We start from the raw sequence: 8,060 nt of genomic DNA on the forward strand, positions 1-8,060 counted from the left end.
CATATGAAATGATATTACATGTGTTTGTGAGACACTATGTGCCCGACGGCAGCAAAGTTCGAAAAAGCTATCTTTGGCAATAGGTTCACAGTCAAGGTCACAAAGTAATTTATCTTATCGTCATTACAAAGAACGTAATGACTAGAGTACTGCATACTAGATATGAAGTCTCTATCTCTGTTCAAAAGTAATGCGAAGGTACACAGGCAACTTAGCCACATATGATTCTCATATGAGTATCATATGATTCTCATATGATTGATTTCATATGAGAATCATAGAAAAAAGGGCATCATATGTGAATCATATGAAGCAAATCATATGATTTACATATGATCACATATGTGAATCATATGAAAATAACTACATATGATTTTCATATGAATGATTTAAGTGTGTTTCAAACCATTTTACATATGAGAATCATATGAAAATGGTGTCATATGTAAATTATATGAAACACTTATGTGTGTTTCAAGTCATTTACATATGAGAATCATATGAAAAGGACATCATATGTAAATCATATGAAACACTTGTGTGTTCTTTTTCAATATTTTTCACATTCTTGTACACATTTAAAAATCAGATATTTCTGCTTTAGATGAAAATTCATTACATTACAATGATCTATCTTCATGGGTTAAATATTTTAAAATATCTTAAAATGCTTACAAAACTTTTTTGATAAAATTATTTTCATCAAGAGAAATAACTTATTTTTCATAGTGTACATTCTAAACAAGAAAATATACAAACAAGTCAGTAGCATTTGTCGATACATGTATTTAACATATTCTAACATGAGTACAAATTATAAGATTTCAGCAAAATGATTTAGTAGTTAAACATGTATACTGTACATGTACAAATGAATAACATAATTAGTTCATGTATAAAAATACCATATGACATGAAAGTGTCCAAAGCAAAATTGAAATATCAGCAATAACATTTGTCATGTATTCTCCATTGTAAATTTATGAAAAATCAAGTTATTGATTATTCCAGCATACAATAAGAATATGGGAAATTTTCACAGCTCAAATTCAGACAAGACTGTGTACATCCTCCCAATTTCATAATTATTCCATATATTTCCTTGTTCTTTTTCCTTCTGTATCTTTCAATGTTTTCAGTTGTCCTCCCTTTGATCTTCCATGACCATTTTGAAAATCTCTTTGAACTGTACCGTACCAAAAATGAATATCCACCACTTCTCCTCTTCCTGAACAATTTCTTTGTGGCACAGAATGGTCTCTACAAAAATTTCAAAAGTAAAAATAAAATAAATTCTTTAAATTCTATGAGTTATAAAAGTTACTTAGGTATAATCAGCAAACAAATGTATGCCCAATTCACTGACACAGATACAATACAAGATAAAACTAACGTTATATATATTATACTAGGTGTTTTGAGGAATCGTATGATGTAATTTGCAAAACAATTACACTATTGAAAGATATGCTTCATAATAAAATCATAAAAAGCAATTTTTTTGTTATTTTGACAATTAAATTTGGAATGTTCAAACAATATATATTAATTCAGATTGGCAAAAAATTAAGAAGATTCTGATACAAATACATGTATATTGTTTTTGGACAAAAATACTACAGACAAGTAAACAGGCAGAAAACAGACATTGCGATTCCAAAGATATCCCAAACTTTTGGGAAGACTATAAAAAAGTTTATTTAACAGTGTGTAGTTACCTTAACTTTGAAGCAAGCCTTGGATCTTGGGATTTGTTCTTTATCTTATGAGAGGCTGACTGTATATTGAACCTGTAAGACAAATACTCACAGTCTCACACAGTAGATATTTTCTAAGAATACATTTTATTCAAACTTAAACGATTAAAAACAGAGAGTACAAGTTTGTAGGTTCTCTATAGTCTTAAATATATCTAACATTTAACCCGAAACTATAGGCACGTGCACCATTCACTAGTGTTGGAGGGAAAAATAATTGTCAGTCAATGAATACATAGATGTAAATATTCAATGGATTAGCTAGCTGATGTTCTTTCAACACACATGCACATGCCTATTTAATTATACCGTCACTGTTATAAATTTTTAGTTGAAATTCAAAAATCCAATTTATCCCCCCTCTCCCAAAAAGTTATTGTATACTATATAGTTTCATAGCCTTTACAGCCAGCAAAATCTATTCATACTTTGCATATTTTAAGTGCACTGGATTAAAATTATAATGTAGAGTATTGAGTTGAGTTGAATTTATTTTTGATGAATTAAGCCATGCAAACAATTTAGAATTATAACAGAACAAAAAAAAAAAATAATAATAAAGAAATATTTTGTCATAAAGAGAATTACAGATACTTTGATTTTTTATTGCAAGTATTTATTTTTACCTTCAATATTGTGATGATGCAATCGTCTGTCAATCAGCTTCAGGATCAATCGTCAGTCTTATCAGCTTCGGGCTCTTTGGACTGAAAAAAAAAACAGCACTGTGACACTGAACTCAAGTTGCCGAATGCATCTATAGGCCATATAAACAAACATTTGTCATTAAGTTGTAGAAGGAATCCAGACTTGATAACGATCTCGACATACATAACGCCAACTGACATACAAGGTTTCTACTTTCACTTTCATATCAATACGTAACAAAACGAAAACAAATTTTAGTTTTAAAAAGTAGTAATGCCTTTAGTCTAACATGTAATGTTTACATTCATTCAGAAACAAATTTTATCCAAACTTACTTACAGATCACGAACGTTAGGTTTACGAAATGCATGCAAGTATTGAAGTAATAAGAATATTATATGGAAAGTTCATACGCACCATAATGAAATGATATTGAAACAATATGAATCAAAAGTCTTTAAAATAATATTGTTAGGAGATCACTTGCCTTTTCCAAACACCCAACACGTCTGCTGCAGCAGTGACGTCAAAAATGACGTATATTTTCATCCGATAAAAGACAAAACCGGCCCGGAGAAAAATACGGAATTATTTTAATTGTACTTAGCCGAACCCAAAAGATTTAAAATGAAAAGCAAATTAATTTATTCTTTATCTATTTTGTCTGGGAAATGCATTATAACAGAAAAAAAATTGTGAAAGGTTTTTTTTAGAAGGAAAAGGGGGGGGGGTGGGTAGGGTAAACAGAGTAGAACTTTACATATAATTAATTACTAACAAATTCTTTTGAATTAATGTACATTTAAATTTAGCTTTTGATATATATTATTGAAATTGCAATTTTACTTCAGTATAACAAGGACAGATAAGTGAACACTGTTTCATATGATTCTCATATGATCAGTTTCATATGATTCTCATATGATTATTGTCAGAATATTCATATGATTCTCATATGCAGGATCTTTCATATGAGAATCATATGTATATTACTTCATATGATTTACATATTGTAATCATATGATTCTGATATGATTTGCCACATATGATTCTCATATGATTGTATATACATATGATTCTCATATGATCCACATATGAGCCTCATATGAAAGGTAACATATGTGGATCATATGTGGCTAAATTGCCTATGTACAAACAAAAAGATAACAGAAAAAAACAGACAGACTGGGCAAAAATAATATATGCCCTGATCATCGTTCCGGGCGTATAAAGGAGAAAAAATATAGAACATGATTATTATATGCCTATTAAACTTATCTTTGTTGCAATTTGCATGTGTTGAATGTTCATACGCACGAGCATATGAGTGATTCTGTAAGTGCTGCCAACGATGACTTGAAATAAATGCACGTGGTTAAATTTATGTGTATAACATCTGAGGGTAGAAGAGAATTGTGAATAAATTTGACAACATGTATCTGCGAAGTTTATTGGGCTCTAAATTTCTCTTTATGTGAAAATTTACCCAATTAGGTAAATAACAGGCACGTACCATCGTTTTTGAAAGTTGGGGGGAGGCAACCAGAGAACATTTTTTTACTTACCTGAAAAAGTTGACAATCAAAAAAAAAAAAATAAATAAATAAAAATAAAAAAAAATTAAAAAATAAAATTTAAAGAATGTAAGGTTGCCCGAACTCGAAAATCCTATTTTGTGTGAGTGTGTGAGTGGGGGGGGGGGGCAACCCTATACTCTGGTAACGAGTGGAGAGAGGGAGGGGGCAACCATCCTTTCAATGAACATTTACTTTAGTAAAGGTAATGTTTGGGAAAATTGGAGGGCCCCTGACCCTCCCTGTTGCTACGTCCCTGAATAATCATTTTGAAAAAAGTATGTAATTTAATAAACCTTAATCATTCATGCATTTTGTGATAAAGTGGGCACTTAGCATGTGTATATGAGCGCACAACTATATGTACATATCTTAAAGTTTACATGTTAAATTTAGAATTTAGCGTATGAACAAAAACAAAATGTGTACAAATATGTTATGATCACAGCAGATGTCTCACATTTTATGACATTATCTAAATTCATATATATATGATTTAAAAATGGTCTAGAAATCATATCCTTTAAATGTCGTTTACATGAATTCAAAATAAACCATAATGTATTCAAGCATTTGTTGAGTATATTATTTTTCAACAAAGCTATACATTCTTCGTATTTAGCGAGTAACATATATAATTGCAATAATATCAGTGATGTTCGATTTTCTATGCACTTAATATTTATGACACTTTTGAACGACTTTTTTTCTGATATCTAAAAGAGGGAAATAAACCAGCGAAGCAAATCATCAGTGTATTATGTTGGACATTCAAAATGTCTCAGAGTGTAAAAAGCAGGACATACAATGTATCAAGTTACAAAAAATAACTTTTAAGCAGAATATCTAGCACAACCTGTATTTAAACGTTGCACCTAACCCAGCAGGCACAAAACGTTGTTAAACGTTGAATATTAGTTGAAGTTGGGTTTAGACGTTGATAAATCTAGATACAATATTGATTCAACGTTGACTTTTTCAACGTTGAAAATTTAACGTTTAATCAACATTGAATTCAAATTGAGTTGATTTGTGGACATTGATTCAACGTAGAATCTTCGCTGAGCGTGCCAATCCTATTTCTCGCTGATAGATAATTCGGACTATGATCTTGTGTCGGACTATAACACTGTCGGACCATAACGAGGTCGGACTTGACAAAGTCACACTACTGTATATCATTACTAACTATTATAACTAACAAGCATGGTAAATGTAGAAATTTTGCATATTCAATGATAAGTATGAATCCAGTACAAATTTGATAAAGTACGAATTAAGAGGATATGCAGTAAGACATCCGAAAATATGTATAAAGACAGCATAACACAACCCTCAGGACTCAACACCAAGATTTGATTAAAAAAAATACTCTTTAAAGAAAACAGTTCGGCATGTCAGAGTACTAGTATCATTGAAGAGACATAATTTATCGAAATGCATCTCTGGTACATCAAAAGGTGTACCGTATAAGATTTGCATCTTACCTTGGAATTTTGTCATGTTCTGGACTATTTTATGACCACATGTGAAAATACTAAACGTTTGTAGATCCTCGGGTTTTGTAACATGATTAATTTTTAAAATGTATTTTGGTGAAAATTATTGTTACACAGTTAACTATTGATAGGAAATTAAACACTTTCTGTTTACAATATATATATTTTTTTCATGTGGTGATCTTCCGTATGTTTTTATTTACGGGGCCCCGACCGTCTGCTATAAATTTCACCTAAAAAAGTCTTAAATTTGTAAATATTGATTTTTATAAACAACAATAACATTAGAATCACATGGAAAATAGTTTGAAGTATAAAGCGCTGCTCATTTTTTAAGAAATGATTTTTATGTGCAAATCATGAAAATGAAGAAATCGAACGCAGAGAATAGAAAGAGTAACGATTTATTACCACAATATTAAATGTAATATATGAGGTGCATATGAAAATAATACTTTCTATTATACCTATTTAGATCATGTTAGAAAACATCATGAATCGATGTTTCCTAAGTCGGAAAATCACAATGTTGTATGTGGTTGTAAGAAAAAAGATATATCTGTGATGAGGGGTTGTCTTTCTTCTAAATATTTCTTCATGTGAAAAAAAGTTATTCTAATTAAAATACTGTATTAAGTATTTGAAATATTTAACCATTTTAAAAATGGTACTTAAAAAGATACAACTTATTCAATTTATAAGGCATTTGTTTTTGGATTTAAATGTTTTATTGTTAAATATAATAAAACAATTACAAAAAAAATTGCAAAAGAAATAGAAAGTAATGTTTCCATCATATGTTTGATCTCATCAAATTGACTACTCAGAAGTCTCAGGAAACTGATTAAGAAAACTGTGAGTAGTACTTCTATTTTGTACTTTGAAAGTTATCTGTCTTATCAGAGGGTCGCTATCCCTTCTACAATTATGAAGGCATCTTAGCAACCGTGCAATGAAACGGTTGAAATATTAAGTAAGTATATTATTACTGTATGACACCCCCCTTTCCAAAAGAAATAATTGATTGATTGATTGTATACTGTTTAACGTCCTTCTCCAGAATATTTCACTGATATGGAGACGTCACCATTGCCGGTGAAGGGTAGCAAAATTTAGGCCTATGCTCGGCACTTACGGCCTTTGAGCAGGGAGGGATCTTTATCGTGCCACACCTGCTGTGACACGGGGCCTCGGTTTATACGGTCTCATCTGAAGGACCGCCCCATTTAGTCGCCTTTTACGACAAGCAAGGGGGTACTGAGGACCTATTCTAACCCAGATCCCCACGGGGTAAGAAATAATTGAATAAATGTTGAAACAACTGTCTTTCAACATATAATCAACGTTGATTATCAATGTTGATTCAATGGTAAGACTTCAACGTTGATACAAATTTTCAAAATCTAACATAAATCAATGTTGAATCAACATAGAAAAACAACGTCGATTCAAAGTTTATTCAATGTTGTGTGCCTGCTGGGAATCTTTTTCATATTTTGTTCAGCTTTTAAGTTAGCTAGAGGAAAAAGAGGACAATAAACCACCCAAGCAAATCATCAGTGTGTTGTATGCATATAAAATAGTAACAGAAAGTTGACCATATCCAGTTCCACGAAAAACGCTTAAATTTGAAATATCTAGCACATCGAGGCTTCATAACCGCTTTTGGTTATTGCATGATTCGTGATAAAGAAGTCATTAAGGGCAGGCCTGCTTCTTAACAAAAATGGTAATAATTATTATTCTACCGGATAATTTATATCATTTTAAGGTAAACTACTTTAGAGTCGAAATTCACAACAAACATACAAAATGACTAGGCTATTTCTCGTAACCATGCACAAAAATCATGAAGAAAACTATTAAATACATGTATAATATTTTTTCAAGTCAGTAAAATCTACAAGAAACATTAACAATGGAAAGCTATTTTCCGACTGCATAATACTATTGCATATACTCGTATAAATACACAAATCATATAGAAAAAAAACGAAACGGATTTTAAAAGCTATACATGGCGTATTTGAGCGAAAAAAAATCGAGATGGAATAAAAATATACGTCATATTTTATTTGGTCAAACTATGATTTTCGCTGATTCTGAATTTGAATAACCTCACTCTTTCTATTTTTAAATGGAATTTATGATGGGAAAGACGTAGTTTTTGTCCCCTTGGGCCTAAGAGGCTGGTTTAAAAGCATAAAAAAAATCAATGCAATTCTCTGCATATCTGTTCTTTGATCCTGGACATCAAGAAACCAAATTGTTAACATGATTGTAATATGGGCCCTCTAACAAAATTGTAAAATTCAGAGTCAGGTGTCCTCGTGCTAGATCGGAGCTTCGTACATGACAGAATGCATTATTTCTCAATGTCGTTTCTGAATACGGTATTAAGCAAACAGAATAAATGCATGATATGATACTTAAGGTTGTTTTATTTTATTTTCAAAATTGTGACTTTGATGACACCTTGGTCGGAAAGGTTGGTGCTAAGAATGGTTATTATAAATAAAGTCTTCAAAAATAGTAAAACAAGTGTCCCTTGATATGTTTTTTACGAAGGAGAAATCCTACTC

General features: G+C 31.0%; 1 long non-coding RNA gene across 1 annotated transcript; it reads right to left on the bottom strand.

The window, feature by feature from the left end:
- Window positions 1-736: 736 nt before the first annotated feature.
- Window positions 737-2,584, bottom strand: LOC134252850 (uncharacterized). The gene is made up of 3 exons (XR_009989029.1): window positions 2,384-2,584; window positions 1,719-1,790; window positions 737-1,260 (listed from the first exon to the last, which is right to left on the bottom strand). It is a non-coding gene; the product is annotated as an uncharacterized LOC134252850 (long non-coding RNA).
- Window positions 2,585-8,060: the final 5,476 nt, after the last annotated feature.

The sequence above is a fragment of the Saccostrea cucullata genome, unplaced genomic scaffold (assembly GCF_032062105.1).
Source record: "Saccostrea cucullata isolate Sc308-1 unplaced genomic scaffold, CSIRO_AGI_Scuc_v1 ctg142, whole genome shotgun sequence".
Taxonomy (NCBI): domain Eukaryota; kingdom Metazoa; phylum Mollusca; class Bivalvia; order Ostreida; family Ostreidae; genus Saccostrea; species Saccostrea cuccullata.